The sequence below is a fragment of the Panulirus ornatus genome, chromosome 63, assembly GCF_036320965.1.
Source record: "Panulirus ornatus isolate Po-2019 chromosome 63, ASM3632096v1, whole genome shotgun sequence".
NCBI lineage: Eukaryota > Metazoa > Arthropoda > Malacostraca > Decapoda > Palinuridae > Panulirus > Panulirus ornatus.
The window spans coordinates 4,644,724-4,667,132 of NC_092286.1; the positions used below are offsets into that span (position 1 = coordinate 4,644,724).

General features: G+C 38.6%; 1 protein-coding gene across 14 annotated transcripts in view; it reads left to right on the top strand.

Moving 5' to 3' along the window:
• The window catches only part of LOC139745942 (protein lap4-like), a 556,451-nt gene that overhangs the window by 192,058 nt on the left and 341,984 nt on the right, over positions 1-22,409 (top strand). The gene's annotated exons all lie outside the window — the stretch shown is intronic.

Sequence of the window (22,409 nt, forward strand, 5' to 3'; positions counted from 1 at the left end):
ATGTAGGTTTAGTTGTGTGATCAGGTTGGATTAGTGATATATTGCCTTTGATGTGACCAGGCTGGTAATTGTTTTACGAGAACAGCTGTCCTTCTCATGCTCTTGGATATGGCATGAAATATGTAATTTATTTTTGTGCATTTTGGGGAAAAAATTATTAAGAGTATACCGAAGGAAAATTGTCACGAGATAAGAACAGATGCATTAGGGATAGAGTGAAGGATGGGGTTATTGGCTGATGTGCAGTCTTTGTAGAAAATGATGCATGAGAGGGGATATGTGGAAGGTTAGCATCAATGGATCTGAGGTGTTGCTTGTGCTTACTTCTGGCAAAAACATGTATAAAGTAAGAGGTTCGAAAACTAAAAAAGGGAAATATTGATTTGTTTTTGCTAAGAAGGCATGTAGTTGGAGGTGTGCATGATTTGAGAGCTGTGAGAGTGTTGTGTATAAGCCTTTCATGTAAAATGGTAATGTGTTGGTTTGCAGCTTGCTATAGATTATTAGGAACTAGTAGTGTTTATGAAAAGACTGAATGTGCATGGGATGTGGAGGATTGAAAGTGAAAACTGAATTTTCAAGGAAGGTTAAATGTCAGTGAAACAGCATGAAGTGATGTTTAGGTGGAGTAAACATAACTGCAGAAATCATTGTTAGGAGTTGTTTATGAGGGTTTAGGAATATAAGGATGAGATACAAGAATGGGAGTGACACAGTTGATGAGAAAAAGTTTTAGAAGCTGCAATTTGGAGAACTGTATAAATGAAAGTGATAAACATAAATGTCTCTGTGATTTAGAAATGATAAAGGATGTGATTAAAAGAAAGGAAAATGTCTCTTTTTGATTTAGAGATGATAAAGGATATGATGAAAAGAAAGGAAAATCATCACTTTCCTTTTTAAAGTCAGTCAGTCTTGCTTGCTGTGAGAGATTCTCCAAGATCCATTGTGGTTACAAACATGTTACACCTGTCATCTGGTGAGGTTTGTACCTCTCACATCTCGCTAACCAACTTTCAGTAGTTTTGACCTACAGCTTGGTCTAGGTCCATCTGGCTAATCAGCAACCTCCATTCAACAATGACTTCATTGTCCTGCCAGCTGATCTGCTAGTCTCACTGATCATCATTGAGATCATCTGGCTGCCTTCCTTTTTGTCTTTTTTTCATCTTATCAGGGATAAGTATCTGTCTCTGATTTGGTTAGGGTGTAGTGTACTTATGTGTGGTTAAGGATGTTTATATATTTTGTACAGTTATGAATTGATATGCATGTTAAGTGCTTTTATTTTCTATGATGATGACATTTCCTCCCTCCCTCACTCTTTTACTCCCAATTGGAACCTTTAAAGGCTGTTTTCCTTTCTTCTTGTTGAAGGCTTTTAATGTATAGGCAGCTTACTGGAGGAGAAAACAGAGGTAGAGACTAGAATGATTTCATCCCAGATTGACAACATTGATTCAGGCCCTGGTATTGTGCTAATCATGGTCGATTGCTTGTCAGTCAAGCTGCCTCTTATTTCTGTGAAGCTAATTGACCTAGACTGGTGTGTTGATGGGAAGGGGAAATTTTTTTTTATTTTTTCACTGAGACTGTTTTTCTCACATGGTTAAAAACATTGGCAGCATCTTGGTAGTCCCATACCTCAACCATTACTTCATCATAAGCAGTGGGTAACCAGGCCTCCATGCTGGGCAGGAACATTCTTATCCCCATAGCAGGAGCAAACTGTTTACACAGAGTGAAAGAAGAATTTATATGGGAGAGTATATTTTCTGGGGCACCTTTGGTTGGCTGGACCTCACCTGCATTGCTCGAGTCTGTGGAGAATGTTTGATTTTCTCGATATATGATGTGGGATTATGGAGATAGGAATTGAGTTGAAAGGTTTATAGGCCTTTCAATGATTGAGATTTAATTAGTTAAACCCATATGATTAGGTTCACTGCTTGAGTGACCTATTCCTCTTAAAGTTTTTGCTCTCCATTATGTGCTACCTTTTAGATAGCCCATGGCACATGTACCTAGATTTCCTGATGTACCTCTTTGATCTTGTTTAACAAGACTCTAGTTCCCTGAGTCATTGTTGGGATATGAATGATGAAGAGTAGCCATATAGTAGTCCATATGCCCTAGCAAATATGCCAGTAATATGCTTGTTGATATTTGTGGCAACTGGAGATCAGTTCAAGGAAGATTGAAGGCCTCATAAAGCAGGATTCTGCCATAGTACCATTGATATGGTAGCCATTAGCACAAGTGTTTTTAGTTGTGCATGGTGGGACCTTTTCCAATATTGAAGTGCAGGAAGAGATTATTTTGTATTCTTAATTCATTTCTGGGGGATGCAAGGGTAAACCAGTGTTCCTACCATATTACGTTCGAACTAGGTTGCTGACAATGTGTTGGGGTAACACATGAAAGGGGGTATATTGTATGCTTGTATGTTCATGATTGCTCTCAGTTTGGCTCCAGTGATATTGTATGCTTTTTCATAGATACATGAGGGAGGAGCTTCATCTCCTTTAATATTATAGGAACCACTGCATTCATTTGTTTGGCCTATTTTGGAGACTTAGTTGTTGTCAAACAAGTCCTGGTGGCATCTCTCTTAAGCGTAGGAGAAAAAATTGTATATGCATATAAGGGAGAAAGAATACTTCCCACGTATTCCCCGTGTATTGTAGAAGGCAGCTAAAGGGGATGGGAGTGGGGGCTGGAAACCCCACCCTCCTTGTATTCTAATTTCCAAAAAGGGAAACAGAAGAAGGAGTCGAAGTGTGGACTGCTCATCCTCCTCAAAGGCTCAGATTGAGGTGTCTGAATGTGTGTGGATGTAACCAAGATGAGAAGAAAGGAGAGATAGGTAGTATGTTTGAGGAAAGAAACCTGGATGTTCTAGCTCTGAGTGAAACGAAGCTCGAGGGTAAGGGGAAGAGTGGTATAGGGAAGCCATGGGAGTAAAGTCATGGGTGTGAGAGGACAAGAGCTAAGGAAGGAGTAGCACACTCCTGAAGCAAGAGTTGTGGGAGTATGTGATAGAGTGTAAGAAAGTAAATTCTAGATTGATGTGGGTAAAACTGAAAGTGGATGGAGAGGGATGGATAATTATTGGTGCCTATGCACCTGGTCATGAGAAGAAGGACCATGAGGCAAGTGTTTTGGGAGCAGCTGAGTGAGTGTGTCAGCAACTTTGATGCACGAGGCCAGGTTTTAGTGTTGGGTGATTTGAATGTGAAGGTGAGTAATGTGGCACTTGAGGTGTACATTGAGGTGTACATTGGTGTACATGGGGTGATCATTGTTGTAAATGGAAATGGTGAAGAGCTTGTGGATTTGTGTGCTGTAAAAAGACTGGTGATTGGGAATACCTGGTCTGAAAAGAGAGATATACATAAGTATACATATGTGAGTAGGAGAGGTGGTCAAAGGGCATTATTGGATTGTGTTGATTGATGGGCATGTAAAAGAGAGACTTTTGAATGTTAATGTGCTGAGAGGGGCAACTGGAGGGATGTCTGATCACTGTCTTGTGGAGGCGAAGGTGAAGATTTATTTGTAAAGGTTTTCAGAAAAGAAGAGATAATGTTGGAGAGAAGAGAGTGGTGAAAGTAAGTGAGCTTGGAAAGGAGACTTGTGTGAGGAAGTACCAGGAGAGATTGAATGTAGAATGGCAAATGTTGAGGGCAAATGATGTTAGGGGAGTGGGTGAGGAACAGGATGTATGTAAGGAAGCAGTGATGGCTTGTGCAAAAGATGCATGGAGCTTGATAAAGTTGGGAAGTGGGCAGATTAGAAAAGGTAGTGAGTGGTGGGAGGAAGAAATAAGGTTGTTAGTGAAAGAGAAAAGAGAGTCATTTGGACATTACTTACAGGGAAGTAGTGCAAATGACTGGAAGACGTATGAAAGAAAGCAGCAGAAAGTCAAGAGAAAGGTGCAAAGGTTGAAAAAGAGGGCAAATGAGAGTTGGGGTAAGAGAGTATCAGTAAATTTTAGAGAGAATAGAGATGTTTTGGAAGGAGGTAAATAATGTGCGTAAGACAGATAACAAACGGGAACATCAGTGAAGGGGGCAAGTAGGGAGGTAATAACAGGTAATGAGGAGGAGATAGAGTGAATATTCTAAGGTTTGTTGAATGTGTTTGATGATAGAGTGGCAGATATAGAGTGTTTTGGTTGAGGTGGTGTGTGAAGTGAGAGGGTCAGGGAAAAGGGTTTGGTAAAAAGAGAAAAGGCAGTGAAAGCTTTACAGAAGATGAAGTCTGGCATGGTGGTGGGTTTTGAGGGTGTTGCAGTGGAATTTATTAAAAAAGGTGGTGACTATGTTGTTGACTGGTTGGTAAGGATATTCAGTGTATGTATAGACTATGGTGAAGTGCATGAGGATTGGCAGAATGCATGCGTAGTGCCCTTGTACAAAGGCAAAGGGCATAAAGGTGAGTGTTCAAGCTATAGAGGCATAAGTTTGTTAATTATTTCTGGTAAATTATATGGGAGGGTATTGATTGAGAGGGTGAAGGCATGTACAAAGCATCACATTGGGAAAGAGCAGTGTAGATTTAGGAGTGGTAGAGGGTGTGTGGATCAGGTTTTTGCTTTGAAGAATGTATGTAAAAAATACTTAGAAAAACAGAAAAACATGGATATCTATGTAGCATTTATGGATCTGGAAAAGGCAGGGCATATGATAGGGTTGATAGAGATGCTTTGTGGAAGGTATTAAGAGTATATGGTTTGGGAGTTAAGTTGCTAGAAGCAGTGAAAAGTTTTTACCAAGGATGTAAGGCATATGTACAAGTAGGAAGAGATTAGAGTGACTGATTCCGATAGAATGTTGGTTTGCGGCAGGGGTGTGGGATGTCCCCATGGTTGTTTGATTTGATTATGGATGGGATAGTTAGGAAGGTAAATGCACGAGTTTTGGAGAGATGGGCAAGTATGCCCAAAGGGAATGGACTTAAGAGATGTAGATAGATAGTTAGATATAGTAAAAGAGAAGAAATGCATATTAAAAGGTTACTAAAAGTCACAGAATTGCCAGGTGCAATTTTGTTGTTAATAGAAAGGAGTAGAAGTAAAGGTTTAAGCAAGATGTAAGGGAACGATCAGTCATAGTTTTGTTTGACTTGGAGTCATCTAGCCAGAAGGTACCTAGGCATGCAAAGAAACTTGTAGATGGGATGGAATTCAGTATGGTGTTCATCAAGTGTGATAAATCAAAGAAAAGAAAATGGAGAGAAGGAAAGATATCAGTCAGAAAACAATAACTTGAGAGTCCAGAAATGGCAAGAGGAGAGAGCAGTCCCACCAGCACCACAGAGAGGGAAGGAGTGGTAGGAGATGGAAATGTCTGACTGATAGTCATATGTACAGGTGTTAATGGACTGAAATTTGTTGGTAGATAGTTGGAATTTAAGGATTTAATAACGGAAAGTGCACATGATAATGTTGGAGTTGTGGAAACAAAGATCATGAAAGAGATGAGATCCCACCTGTTTTGTCCAGAGGGGTACATGATAGTGAGGAAGAAAGTAGAAGGCAGAGGAGGTGGTAGAATTGGCCCTTTTGATAAAGAAAAGCCTTAAATTTCAAGATTATAGTGGAGGATGGCCCATTAAGATAATAATTAAGGAGAAGAGTAACTGTAGGGAAATAGTTCATGGTTGTGTTAATATTGTATGATCATTGTAAGGATTGCGGTGTTCTAGAACAAATATACCTTGATAACATTGAAGGAGCAAATAGGAGATACATGAAGCAGTAAAGTGCTTACCTCTCAGAATTGTTAAAGTACTGATAATGGGGAATGTCATTTACAAAGGGGTTGATTCTCATGGTGTGAGACTTCAGAGTTGACATTATCTCTAACCCATCCCCATAGTTGCACCTTTAGAGAATAGTTAAGGAGGCCAGCTGTCCTCTTGCAAATATTAGAATTACATTCAAGTTCATATTCAGCAAACTCTTCACATCCTTCATAAGGCCAAAATTGAATGTTTCTCAAGTTTGGTCACCACCCCTCTTGTTTGAATAAGCTCAAATAGCTTATAGAGAAGATCCACTGGAAAACAACACAGATGGTACCAGAATTAAGAGAGAGGTGTTACAGGGAAGGCTGCATGCCTTAGATTTGCATGTCTTGGAAGAGAGAAGAGTGAGGGGTGACCTGATCACAAGCTTCACTCTTTTATAACTGACTGATAACACAGACAGTACACAATTCCTTGAGAGATGTAGGGATAGAACAGCCTGAGGACATAACATGAAATAATGCAAAATGTAAAGAAGTGCTTTTATAGTATAAGAGTGGTTAATGAATAGAAAAAAAAATTATGAAGGCAGTGTAAATGCAGACAACATACAGAAATTTAAAAGTTAAATGATAGTAGAGACTGAGTGAGAGATGAGGTCACATGAGTGTAAAACTCTTTCCTATACATTATGAATAGGTAAGTACAGAAAAAGCACATATTTTGGATGGCTTCAACCAATCACAACTGGTTCGTATGAAGTACAGTGGCACATCAACAAAAGATTCAACACTCTTCCCATTACATCCTCACACAAGATACCTGACACCACATTTCACAAAAATGATAAAGAAATGATTAACCAACTTCATAGTTGGCTGCCAAGCCAGAGTCACACACAAAGGCTTTACCTCCCAAATCATCAGTCTCAACAAGTAATTATCTAGGGAGTAGGTCTCTCTCCAACCTCCCTCATTATCTTCTTATGTGTCCTGTCACCTCCCACAAACCACATTGTAAAATTCCTCTTGTATAAAGGTGACCTCATAATCAAATAACATCACCATGATGCAGCTCAGACAACGACAGAACATAGTATTGCACAATTAGAATGTTGGTTCACTCAAAACAGAAGTCTGCATATATTCAGGAATCCAACATTACCCTGTGAATCCTGGACAGATATGAATCTAACTTCTAGCCCTCCACAACCCTCAGTCGTCAACTTTCCCACATTCTCAGCAAAACTCCTGTCATAGTAGGTATCAAATATGACACATACGTGACAGTCACTCTCCACACCATAAGCATCAGTACAAATGCTAGAAGCAAACTAAATGTCCTCTTAATGCTCACTAACAACAGTTTCACACCAGAAATAGAATTTCCTATCAGCAACTTTTAATAGCTCAAATGATCCTCCTAAACTATACCTCACCTGTCAGAAGCAAATATAACAGCTTTAAACCACAGTAAACAGAGCTTTCAGAACAGTCACCAGTTCCTTACTTAGCTCATTGGTAGCAAGTCAATCCAGACAGTGATAAATTCATTCTATCATGTGTATGTTTCTCACTCTCCTGAATGTTTAGGCCCAGTACCTTAAAGCTTCCCTCACCCCATAGCTCGGTCTACAGAAACATTTAAAAGAATAGGCGCATGGTTCAAAACAATACTAGGAAAACCTAGAATAGTAGATGACTATGCCAGTGGGGTAGCTGCTGAAAAAAAATAGCATCATGAAGTGAGAAAAACAAAGTAATGGGTGAGTGAGGTGGTCAAGGGAAACATCTTTCATCAGTATACATATCAAGCACAATGTGTTGTAGGTACTCACTTGGAATCATATCTGATGAAGATGTATTTTTGGATGTCGTGCAAGAAATGTTATTGATTCAGTATTCTTTGTTTTCATGATGTTAGATACAAATAATAGTATTTTCAAGGTATTACAAGAGTAAGTAAAAGAGTAGATGGTGAAGAAGAGCAAGAAAAACTGCAAACATATTTGGATACTATTTGCAGATGGTAGGATGAAGCCAAATGGAATTCAGTGGGGGTAAATATGAGTTATAATGCATGGAACACTTAACAGTATTTCAGGGCCTATATGCAAAGGCCTTACAGGAAACGAAGTAGGTACCAAAATACTTATCAAGAACTTGATAGGTATTATAAATGAAAGACTTAAATTTATGGTACTTATTGATAAGATAATACTTTAAAGCCAAATGATGTGTGGTATGGAGTTTAGAACTTTCACAAGAGACAGAGAGCTAATGATGATGTTTATTTTAAATAAAGGAAGTAGAATACTGTTGCTTTGTATGGCCACCAGAAGCAGATGGAAGTAGAGGAGGTGGTTTGGGTGTGTGCAAAGAATGCAAGATGGAGAGTTTACAAGGAAAATGTATGATAGTACCATTAAAGGATTTGGTGTGAGAGGAAGACCACTTGTGATGTGGGGAATAGAGTGGAAGAGTAGGAGAAGGAGAGAAATGGGGTAAGAATATGTGGAAGGGTATATTTGAGAAACTCTTGTAAAGACAGGGATAAGTGGAGACTCTTGTGCTTTTGATGGGAGTTCCCAGGGAAGGGGGAGGCATTGGATATATAGATAGATAGAATATATGAATTAGTGAGAATTCAGAAACACTTTGCAAGCACAATTGTTGGACGGAACACATGAACTACAATGAAAGATTGAAAGAATTGTAGAACAAAGAAGAGATAAGTGATGATATATGCATGGCAGCAAATATAATGCATAAAGAGCAGCATTTTGAAACTGAAAGGAAATCAGCAGGGAAGACACTGAATTATTAAATGAAGTGTAATATTGAGAACATACTAAATAAGTACTAGGCAAGTATATTTGATTGCCCAGCAAGGATACTAGAATGCTTATGTAATGCAGTACCAAGAAAACTAAGGAACATACATTTCGGCATTACTACAGAAGTACTCAAAAGAAGTATAGACATATGGTTAAAGACATTACTGGATGAACCTTGCATAAATTATCATGCTGAAGTAACAACTTCTGAGAGAAAAGCAGCATTTTCTAACATCCAAGATGTTTAGTGAGGGAAGAGATGACAATTAAGAATACAAGCATCATTCAGGAAGCTAGACAAAGTAGTGAGTGCTTCACACTAGCCCAGCCATATGGCAAAATCTTGTCATAAGCAATTGTAGGTAGATACTCCTCCTTGCTCCCACCTCTTTTGTGACTTAGATTCTTTTTATCAGCTTTTCATTATGCATTACCACGATAGGTTCAAACTCTATCAGCAGACCCCTTGCTCCCACCACTTTTGAGACTTAGCTTCTCTTTATCAGTTTTTCTTCTCATTACCACTATATGTTCAAACTGTATCAGCAGACCCTGGTCAACTCTTTCAGTGAGACTGTATGTACCTACACATTTCTCTTTTGCTTGGTGAGAATTACATGGTATCCCATCATAGGCAAAATCTAGGTACACTACAGTTCCTTATATGATCAACCTTTCTCACACTACATATCATCCTTAAATTTCTCATTTTTGATTGTCATGTATACAGTGCTGTTTGGAATACTGTACTATCAGATATACCTATCTTTACTGTAACAGACCCTGGTCTCTCCTTCCACACACTTTATAGTGCACTTAGGACCTCGCCCTCTTTCTTACCCTATCGCTTCATCTCTCATGATTCCCCTTGTTGACATGTACATTCTTAGGTACCCAAAGCACTCCACTACCTCCAAGTCCTCCCTGCTCAAACTTATGCTAATTTCTTGTATCACCCTCCCCTGCTATACTTCATTACTTTACCTTTTTCTTTTTACTTTTAACTTTCCTTTATCATTTGACCCAGTCTGTGCCTATGCCAAGCACCTATATATTGTTTTTTTGCATGTGAATGTATTTAATCTAAAAAAAAATTAAATGAAGTAAAAGAGTACTGTTCACGTATTGTGGGTGTCTCTACTTCCAACTTTCTTTGTGCCAAAGTTTCATTAAAAGTTTTCTACCATTCTAAGTCACTTGCTGTCACCTCTCCTCAGCCATCCCTGTCCACAGTGTTGCTGCTGCCTTATCTTGTCTACAGGTATTTGTTTGGCTGCTGGTTCTGTAAGCTGTATTTGTGTGTCCCAGCCGTGTAGGCTTTGATGCTTGGTATACAAGTGGCTGTTGCGTCCCATGTCTTCTTTGTGGAAACGAGCCACATGAGGGTTGACAGTAATGATATGTCCTTCTTTTCTAAAACTGTAGCTGTGGAATTCTTGTTGTTCTTTTTTCTTTCCCATATCATATAATTCCACATTTGAACATTATGGGACTGTTCCCACAATCATTGCAGACACCAGTGCAGGCAAGCCTTCCAGTAGTTGTGGGACCATTTTTTTCACATGTGTTTGAAGGACCCCATGCATTATTCATTAACTAGAGGCATGTATGGATGCCACTTGTCATCATCAACTCTAATATTCAGAAATGTCAGAAAGGTTCAATTCATGCTGTGTAAACAAATGTGAATACATGTAATTCAGATGATGTTAATAGTCAGATATCATATATTCACATTAGAAGGTCATGAATAATGTTGAATGAATAATAGAGGAAAACTGAATCTCCATAAGCAGGGAGTAAGTTTGATGGAGGATCATATACTTGGCATGCTGGGTACACACTCAGGTTAATTGGCTGAGGTATGCAAAGGTTTAAAGGTCTATCAGCATGCCAAGATATGAGTGTCTGTGTGGTGCTATCTTTAGATTTTTTTTACTAAAGAGCTATGATTCCAAGTACAGGTATTACTAAAAATCCACTGTGTATGAGAGATGACATTTAGAATTCTGCTGTCCCAGAGAGGTTAAAAATCAAGTCTGCAAGCAGTTGAGGAACTCAGAGTAATTTCTTCCTTATTCTTTTACTTATACTCTAAATTTTTCCTTTCATCCCAGATGGACATGACTGAGACATGATTTTGCCATGGTGGCTGCTATGAAAAGTGGCCGGTATCACATGTCCTTATAATGCTAAAGAGATATTGTATCTTATGATAAGGATAGGCAGGTGTTATGCAGATTGCATTTGTTTCATCAAGAATGCTGATTTCTGCTCAGCCATGCTCTCTGTTATTTGGTAGACAATGAGAGCTTGTTGTGAGTAAGATGCTGTACATTTGCTGACTTTGATAACATGAAATTTTACCATTCTTACATTATACACGAAATGCTAACTGCCAGCATTTAGTCATTATTGATGATGATGGACTCTGTGTGCTCGATTATATGAAAATATTCCTTTAATGTTTTGTCTAGCTGATGTGTAGAGAGGTGATTAAAACAATAGATTTCTTGGAAGATTCTTTCAATATACTAATCCATTTTGGTTGATATTCATGTAATTTGCCTTATCCTGCCAAGATTGATCCCTCTTATATATTAGATTCTTTCCTTCCATTTAATTACCATTGTGAATCATGGTAATGATTATTATATTTGATCACAGATTATAGGCCACCTGATAGTCTGATGCATATTCCCTGACACCCCAGTCTTTATTCTTGAAGGATTGCTACTGTTTCTTGATAGTTACAGTGTATTACCACATTCTGCACTCAGAGAGAGTGGTATCATATTTTTGTGAAAAACATATGAGTCATTGAACATATTATTTTGTCAGGTCTTAGAGAGGCAGCAGTGAACCTCTGAATATTTATAATAGAATTTTGCATATTGGTTTTTCAGTCACAGTAACAAACACTATTTGTTTGCACAAAAATGTCAAACAAAAGAAGCTTGCTTCATGTATACATAAGGGGAATTTTTGAAATGAGGAGGCAGAAGTTAAATATTTTGATAAGGGAAATGGTAAAATATGAATAAAATTGAATGATATTGAATAATAATGTTTGAAGAATTGTGTAAGGTTTAAGAATATTTTTTCAAGTACCACATGGGTTAGATAAGTTGCAGTTTAATGTCACCAGAGAAAACCACCATTGGTTGAAAGACCGCTTCCTTGAAGACAGTTCTTTTATTTACGTCTTTCATATATGTTTTATATCATGTCCTATTACAGTGTACCTGTCCCTTTCATTTGGTCCTTCTTTTCTCCATTCTGTTCCCATGTTATATGTCCTGGTAGAAATGGTGACTACTTGAGTCATTTCAGTGTATTGAAATAATCAGCAAATATTAGGTATTCTTTATGGTCTTTGAAACATTAAGGCATACAGATGATTAATGGTCAAAATGATTTAGAAGAAATCTTTTTGTACTTCGTGGGTGTTAGTGTGAGAAGTATCAAATAGAAAAAAGAATTCCTTACACATTAATGTTTTACTTTAATCCACTTTTGTATTTCTTCCCCAAATTAATGTAGATCTTTTCACTTATTCCTTTCTGTTAGCTGTGCAAATTTTTAATGAGTCTTGGATAGATTTTTTTAGAGTGCAAACTTATGATACACCTACCTCCAAGAATCCCAATGAGGCTTGTATTTGAATTGTATGTTTAGACAGTGGAAACAGGATTTAGTCTCACTAACATTTATAGTAGGATATACTGATCATCATTTTTAGTGTAAATCTTTTTGGAAAATGTCCAAATTTATACATATATATATTATTGTGTATATATATATATATGTTTTTCAGGAATTATCTGGAGTGCTTCTTACCTCTTGATAGTGTATTTATTTGTCACAAAATTTTCTTGCACAACTTTTTCAGGCAAGAAGTTAACAGAGAGGATGAACTTTTGTTTTTGCCAGATTTTAAAGTACTGTACATAGTAGTGAATCTTTTTTAAGATGCCTTTTTATGAAATCTTGGGATATTTTTTATATAAATGGATTGAATTGCTCCAAGTTTATATTCTAGCGTAATGATTTAAGTGTTAGTGCATAGATATGGGCATCTTATTTTTCTTTGGTTAAAGTAATAGTACATAACAAAAAAGATGTTTTAGAATGATTTTGTATTGCTTATGATTATGATACAGTGATGATAGAACTTTCTGTAGTTAGCTACAAAAGTAAGACTTTGAATTACTCTTATAATTAATTTTGTCGTCAGTTGAACAGTATTGAAAATATGAAGAACTGATATGGGAAATGCTCTGTGAATTCTTGTTGCCATTCAGATAACTTATTAAAAGTTAATGCTCACCTGTTCAGTTCTGGTTCCCTTTGCATGACTGTTGAATGTTCTAGTGATGATTACTGGCCTGAAGGTAATACAGTGATATATAGTTAAAATGCACTCCTTTATGAGCCTGTGTATTGATCAGAACCTTTCGTTTGCTTGAGACATTAAATTCACTGATATCCTTTTGAATCACAAAAGATACTTTATTGGAGCATAAGTTAAAGTGAATTTTGTTTAAGAATTAGATTAGGTTCTGCATATCAAAATTTTGTGGATCCTGCTACAGTATTTTCATCTAGATGGGAATTCCCATTGTATTTTATTACTGTGGCAAAAAGAATATGTTACTGAATCTCTGTTCTCTTCTTAATTCTGCTTCCTCTTATCTCAGTCAGTGTTTCTCCCAGTAGCAAGGCCTTTATTTAGTAGCCTGCATTGATCTATTCTAAATGATCAATGGAAGATGTTAGGATAAGAACTATATCCCATGATTACTTTGGTTTATTTTAAAGATAAAGAAATAGAAAGAAATTGTATTATGATCTACTTTGGTTTTTATAAGCAAGTTTTAAGTTACTGATTTTTGAATTTGAAACATCTATACTCTTGCTGAACCAAAGTTAACTAAGTTAGCCTATATGGTACAGCTGGGTGTTAATTATGAATTAAGTTTGAAATTGCTGCTTTTGCTATGCCAGGTATAGATAGTGAGCAGTGCATTATCTTTCTTGAGACTTAGCACCTCAGACCTAACATCTCCAGTAGTTAGCAGGTTAAGATAATCTTGTTTGTACATCAACATTAAGTTTATTGACTAGTTTTAATGAAGATGTTGCTGTAGTTTTTGTTCAGTATTTGTATTCATGTACAAATATTATATGTTGCTGTTATCATGATTCCAGTAAGGTTGGCTCTTCACCAATATCATAGGAAAATATAGATGAATATTGGTGAATAAGTTTTACCTGCTAACATATGATTATTTAATATAGATTTGCATACTCTTGACTTGATCACTATCTTAAGGTTTACCATCAGTTGCATATATTTACCAAATGACATTTTGTATATTGAAGTTACCTCTGAGATAAATGTTTAGAATTGCATAAATAAGAATTGGGATAATTACAAAATGAGTACAAGTGCCTGCTGGTTACGTTATCCCAACATATAACTACTTTTCATTCCACCCTGTCCCCTTGCATTTCCTTACACGCCTAACCAAATGCTGATGATTGGTTGGTATTTAGCAATTATGCAAACGACTGGTGGAAACACTGGTGAGTCTTCCACCTATTCCTCCTTTTTTAAATGGCAACTTCTCCAAATCCTGCATTGATTATTTGTTTTTGTGTGTCAGTCATTTTCTTCATGTTGATTGTCCCTGATGCCTGTTGCTTCTTGGCATGTTTGGGATCCATATGTCTAAGAATATTTAGAAAATGTACACTTGGCGAGCTTTGCGTGCCACTAGTTTTGAAATGATAATGATATATTAATCATTTTGATTTGTGTTGTAAAAATCCATGGTAATGAAATATTGTGTTTAGCAAAATCTGAATTGATTGGTAATTTTTCAATATTGATTTCACATATGTAGATATAGATTTAGGATGAATGCTCTTTCATTTACCAAGTGTATATTTTCAAAATTATTCTTCAGGTATCTTATATTACGGTGGCATAATAGAAATGTGCATCTGTTCAGCTTGATGTAGCCTGTTGATTAGATATTTGCATTGTAGTTATGAATGATATAAAGTGCACTATTTTTGTCTATTTAGCATTTATTCTACTCCTATAACTGTGATGTTTTTTATAATGTATGTGATTTCTTTTATTCCACTATGTTGCATATCTTAGGTAGCTTCTCCTTTTTAGACTTCTGCTTTGGAAAACCTTTGGTATACTGGGTGATCTTGAATTAATGGCAGATCTTTGTATTTACAAGTTTAGCTTTGTCTGGCCTATGCGTTATGTTAGGTAATCATAGCCAGGATATTGTTTTACTCTGTAAAGATAACTCATTTGAATCTAATCTTAATCCAAGAAGCAAAACCCTTTCCCTGATGCCTGTCTCAGTGCATTTTTTTATTTAGTTTGTATGACATGCATATCTAAGAAATGCATATCATTCTTCTGCTCTTTGATGTAATATGAAATGGTCATGGTATTCTGAAAAGACACTCTGCCACATATTTCATTCATGGAAGATGTTGAATATCTTATGTTATGTAGTCAGGATAAGTGCTTTATTAACAAACACTTGATTATTGTTGTAATTCATTCTGCCTATTAATTGGTCTGTGTTTGTTTGTTAGTACTCAATTTCTTTTCCAAAATTTGATAATGCTTCATGGTACTGAATTATAGCAATATTATTCATAATGTATTACTGTTGTTATTACTGTTATTTATAAAAAGAGTGTAGTTTGAGAGCAGAAGAGGGTGTACTGAAATGGTTTGGTCACATGGAAAGAATGAGTGAGGAAAGATTGACAAAGAGGATATATGTGTCAGAGGCGGAGGGAACGAGGAAAAGTGGGAGACCAAATTGGAGGTGGAAGGATGGAGTGAAAAACATTTTGAGCAATCGGGGCCTGAACATGCAGGAGGGTGAAAGGTGTGCAAGGAATAGAGTGAATTGGAACAATGTGGTATACTGGGGTCGATGTGCTGTCAATGGATTGAGCTAGGGCATGTGAAGCATCTGGGGTAAACAATGGAAAGTTCTGTGGGGCCTAGATGTGGACAGGGAGCTGTGGTTTTGATGCATCATACATGACAGCTAGAGACTAAGTGTGAACGAATGTGACCTTTGTTGTCTTTTCCTAGCACTTTCTTGCACATATGCAAGGGGAGGGGGTTGTCATATCATGTGTGGCAGGGTTGCGATGGGAATGAATAAAGGCAGCAAATATGAATTATGTATATGTGTATATATATATAATGTATATATATATGCATATGTCTCTGTATGTTTATATATGTATATGTTGAAATGTATAGGTATGTATATATGCGTGTGTGGATGTGTATGTATGTACATGTGAATTTGGGTGGGTTGGGCCATTCTTTCATCTGTTTCCTTGCGCTACCTCGCTAACGCGGGAGACAGTGACATAGTATAATGAATAAATGAATATATTAACTGTAATGTTGCTGTTTTTGTTATTACTTCACTGATTACTTACTTCCTGCACCAGGAGTTGCTTTTATATTTATGAGGTTCCTTCAGCACTCATTAAGCTGGCCATGTCTGTTGGTAGGGACCATAGTTATAAAGTGTGGTAATTTTGTGTGCATCTATGTTCAGAGAGTGCAGGGCAATTAAGTAGTAAGTGCTTGGTGTCTTTTTTGGGGTGTTTGCATCATGGGCATGAAGGGTCTAAGGTTTGGTAAAGTTGTGTTCTTAGTGTTGTAGGAATGGATAATGATTGTAGATTGGAGAGTGTGATTCAGGTTTGTATGGGAGTGTAACCTCAAGTGTGTTTATGTTTAGTGGGTTGGAGTTTAAGACTGAGTTGGGGGAGGGGAGTGTTTATTGTGGCAGTGGGGGATCTGTGAGTAGAGGATATTAAAGTATAAGATTTTTATTGCTACTTTGGGGTTGATTGTTAGTTTTTAAGTGGTTTGAGTGGGAGGAGTCTAATGCTGTCATTATTATTACTATTATTATTAATTTTTTTTTCATACTTGATTGTTGTTTCTCACATTAGTCAGGTAGTGCAAGGAACAGATGAAGAAAGGCCTCAACTGTTCACATCCACAACCAGCCCCCACAGACTATTCCATGGCTTACACTGGACTCTCTACATACCCTTGTTCAGTCCATTACTTCGACTCTAGTAAACCACATTGTTCCAGTTAACCATATCCCATGCACGCCTTTCACCCTCCTGCATGTTCAGGCCTTCTTCAAAATCTTCTTTTGTACTCCATCCTTCCATCTCCAATTTGGTCTCCCTGTTCTCTTTGTTCCCTCCACTTCTGACACATGTATTCGTATTCTCTTTGTCAACCTTTCTTCACTCATTCTTTCTGTATGTCTAACCATTTCAGCACACCCTCTTCAGCCCTCCCAGCCACACTAGTTATTGCCACACTTCTCTTTCACCCTTTCATCACTCACTTAATCAAAGCACATCACACCACAAACTTTCCCCACAGACCTTCCTATAGTTTACCCCAGACACTTCACATGCCCTGGTTCAGTCCATTGACAGCACGTTGACCCCAGTGTACCACATCATTCCAATTCACTCTATTCCTTGCATGCCTCTCACCCTCCTGTGTGTTCAGGCCCTGATTGCTCAAAATCTTTTTCACTCCTTCCTTCCACCTCCAGTTTGGTCTCCCACTTCTTGTTCCTTCAACCTCTGACACATATATCCTCTCTGTCAATCTTTCCTCACTCATTCTCTCCATGTCCAAACCATTTTGACACACCCTTTTCTGCTCTCTCGACCATACTCTATTTATTATCATTATTTTTATTCATTCATTATACTCAGTCTCTGTCTCCCACGTTAGCGACGTAGTGTAAGGAAACAGATGAATGGCCCAACCCACCAACATACACATGTATATACATAACGCCCACACATGCACCTATACGTACCCATACATTTCAACATATACGTACACAGACATATACATATATACATGTGTACACATCCATACTTGCTGCCTTCATCCATTCCCAACGCCACTCCACCGCACATGAAATGGCACTCCCCCTCCCCCTGCGCGCACCTGAGGTAGCACTAGGAAAAGACAACAAAGACCACATTCATTCACACTCAGTCTCTAGCTGTCTTGTGTAATGCACCGAAACCACAGCTCCCTTTCCACATCCAGGCCCTACAAAACTATCCATGGTTTACCCCAGATGCTTCACATGCTCTGGTTCAATCCATTGAAGCACGTCAACCCTAGTATACCACATCATTCCAGTTCACTCTATTCCTTGCACGCCTTTCACCCTCCTGTATGTTCAGGCCCCAGTCGCTTAAAATCTCTCTCACTCCATCCCTCCACCTCCAATTTGGTCTCCCACTTCTCGTTCCCTCCACCTCTCACACGTATATCCTCTTTGTCAATCTTTCCTCACTCATTCTCTCCATGTGACCAAACCATTTCAGTACACCCTCTTCTGCTCTCTCAACTACACTCTTTTTATCACCGCACATCTCCTACCGTTTCATTACTTACTCGATCAAACCACGTCAGACCAAATATTGTCCTCAAACACTTCATTTCCAACACATCCACCCTCTTCCGCACAACCCTCTCTATAGCCCAAACCTTGCAACCATATAACATTGTTTGAACAACTATTCCTTCAACCATACCCATTTCATTTTTGTTCTGACAGTATGAATTATGTACATGTGTATATATGTATATGTCTGTGTGTGGGGGGGAGGGGGGCTAGAAATCCTCCCCTCTTGTTTTTTTTTTTTTTTTTTCCCCCAAAAGGGGGAACGGGGGGGGGGGGGGGGGGGGCAGGTGAGGATATTGCCTCAAAGGTTCTTAGTGCTGTTCTTAGTGCTACCTCGCTGATGCGGGAGATGGCGAATAGTATGAAAGAAGAAAAAGTCTGTGTGTGTGTATATATATATATATATATATGTATACGTTAAGATGTATAGGTATGTATATTTGCATGTGTGGACGTGTATGTATATACATGTGTATGTGGGTGGGTTGGGCCATTCTTTTGTCTGTTTCCTTGCACTACCTCGCTAATGCGGGAGACAGCGACAAAGCAAAATAAATGAATGAATATATTATTATCATTATTATTATTATTATTATTATTATTATTATAATTTTATTATACTTGATCGCTGTTCTCCCGCATTAGTGAGGTAGCACAAAGAAACAGAGGAAAGAATGGCCCAACCCACTCACATACACATGTATAAAACTCCGACACATGCACATGTACATACCTATTCATTTCAACATATACATACACAGACATATACATATATACACATGTACATATTCATACTTGCTGCCTTCATTCATTCCCGTTGCCACCCTGCCTCACATAAAATAGCACACACACACACACACACACACACACACACACACACACACACACACACACACACACATACACACACCCTTCCAGCAAGGTAGCACCAGGAAAAGACAAAAAAGGCCACATTCGTTCACACTTAGTCTCTAGCTGTCATGTGTAATGCACCGAAACCACATCTTCCTTTCCACATCCAGGCCCCACAAAACTTTCCATGGTTTACCCCAGACACTTCACATACCCTGGTTGAATCCATTGACAGCATGTTGACCCTGGTATACAACATCATTCCAATTCACTCTATTCCTTGCATGCCTTTCACCCTCCTGAATATTCAGGCCCCAATTGCTCAGAATCTTTTTCACTCCATCCTTCCACCTCCAATTTGGTCCCCCGCTTCCCCTCGTTCACTCTACCTCTGACACAGATATCCTCGTTGTCAATCTTCCCTTGCTCATTCTCTCCATGTGACCAAACCATTTCTACTCACCCTCTTCTTCTCTCTTAACCACACTGTTTTTATTACCACACATCTCTCTTACCCTTTCATTACTTACTCGATCAAACCACCTCACACCACATATTGTCCTCAAATGTTTCATTTCCAACACATCCACCCTCCTCCGCACAACCCTATCTATAGTCCATGCCTTGTAACCATATAACAATGTTGGAACCACTATTCCTTCAAGCATACCCATTTATCCTCTCCAAGATAACGTTCTCACCTTCCACACATTCTTCAAAGCTCCCAGAACCTTCACCCCCTCCCCCACCCTATGACTCACTTCCGCTTCCATGGTTCACACACTTTACCAAACTCAGTCACCACTTCTGCAATTTCTCACTTGAATCAGCCACCAGTGCTGTATCATCAGCTAACAACAACTGACTCACTTCCCAAGCCCTATCATCCACAGCAGACTGCATACTTACTCATCTCTCCAGAACTCTTGCATTCACCTCCCTAACCACCCCATCCATAAACAAATTAAACAACCATGATGGCATCATGCACCCCTGCTGCAAACTGACATTCATTGGGAACCAATCACTTTCCTCTCTTCCTACTCATACACATGCCTTACATCCTTGATAAAAACTTTTCTCTGCTTCTAGCAACTTACCTCCCACACCATATACCCTTAATACCTTCTACAAAGCATCTCTGTCAACCCTATCATTTGCCTTCTCCAGACCCATGAATGTTACATACAAATCCATCTGTTTTTCTAAGTATTTCTCACATACATTCTTCAAAGCAAACACCTGATCCACACATCCTCTACCACTTCTGAAACCACACTGCTCTTCCCCAATGTGATGTTCTGTACATGCCTTTACCCTCTCAGTCAATACCATCCCATATAATTTCCCAGGAATACTCAACAAACTTATACCTCTGTGATTTGAACATTCACCTTTACCCCCTTTGCCTTTGTACAATGGCACTATGCATGCATTCTGCCGCTCCTCATGCACTTCACCATGAACCATACATTCATTGAATATCCTTACCAACCAATCAACAACACAGTCATCCCCTTTTTTACTGAATTCCACTGTAATACCATCCAAACCCGCCACTTTGCCAGCTTTCATTTTCCTCAAAGCTTTCACTACCTCTTCTCCGTTTACCAAATCAATCTCCCAGGCCCTTTCACTTCGCGCACCACATCAACCAAAACACCCTACATCTGCCACTCTTATCATCAAACACATTCAACAAACCTTCAAAATACTCACTCCATCTTCTCACTTCACCACTTCATCACTGTTCCCATGTGTTCTTTTGTCGTACACACTTAATGTACCTCCTTCCAAAACATCTTTTTGTTCTCCCTAAAATGTAATGATACTCTTTCACCCCATTTCTCATTTGCCTTCTTTTTCACCTCTTGCACCTTTCTCTTGACCTCCTGCCTCTTCCTTTTATACATCTCCCAGTCATTTGCACTGTTTCCCTGCAAATATTATTATTATTATTATTATTATTATTATTATTATTATTATTATTATTATTATTTTTTTTTTTTTTTTTTTTTTTTTTTTTTGCCGCTGTCTCCCGCGTTTGCGAGGTAGCGCAAGGAAACAGACGAAAGAAATGGCCCAACCCACCCCCATACACATGTATATACCTACGTCCACACACGCAAATATACATACCTACACAGCTTTCCATGGTTTACCCCAGACGCTTCACATGCCCTGATTCAATCCACTGACAGCACGTCAACCCCGGTATACCACATCGATCCAATTCACTCTACTCCTTGCCCTCCTTTCACCCTCTTGCATGTTCAGGCCCCGATCACACAAAATCTTTTTCACTCCATCTTTCCACCTCCAATTTGGTGTCCCACTTCTCCTCGTTGCCTCCACCTCCGACACATATATCCTCTTGGTCAATCTTTCCTCACTCATTCTCTCCATGTGCCCAAACCATTTCAAAACACCCTCTTCTGCTCTCTCAACCACGCTCTTTTTATTTCCACACATCTCTCTTACCCTTACGTTACTTACTCAATCAAACCACCTCACACCACACATTGTCCTCAAACATCTCATTTCCAGCACATCCATCCTCCTGCGCACAACTCTATCCATAGCCCACGCCTCGCAACCATACAACATTGTTGGAACCACTTTTCCTTCAAACATACCCATTTTTGCTTTCCGAGATAATGTTCTCGACTTCCACACATTCTTCAAGGCTCCCAGAATTTTCGCCCCCTCCCCCACCCTATGATCCACTTCCGCTTCCATGGTTCCATCCGCTGACAGATCCACTCCCAGATATCTAAAACACTTTACTTCCTCCAGTTTTTCTCCATTCAAACTTACCTCCCAATTGACTTGACCCTCTACCCTACTGTACCTAATAACCTTGCTCTTATTGGCATTTACTCTTAACTTTCTTCTTTCACACACTCACATGAATCAGCCACCAGCGCTGTATCATCAGCGAACAACAACTGACTCACTTCCCAAGCTCTCTCATCCCCAACAGACTTCATACTTGCCCCTCTTTCCAAAACTCTTGCATTCACCTCCCTAACAACCCCATCCATAAACAAATTAAACAACCATGGAGACATCACACACCCCTGCCGCAAACCTACATTCACTGAGAATCAATCACTTTCCTCTCTTCCTACACGTACACATGCCTTACATCCTCGATAAAAACTTTTCACTGCTTCTAACAACTTGCCTCCGACACCATATATTCTTAATACCTTCCACAGAGCATCTCTATCAACTCTATCATATGCCTTCTCCAGATCCATAGATGCTACATACAAATCCATCTGCTTTTCTAAGTATTTCTCACACACATTCTTCAAAGCAAACACCTGATCCACACATCCTCTACCACTTCTGAAACCACATTGCTCTTCCCCAATCTGATGCTCTGTACATGCCTTCACCCTCTCAATCAATACCCTCCCATATAATTTACC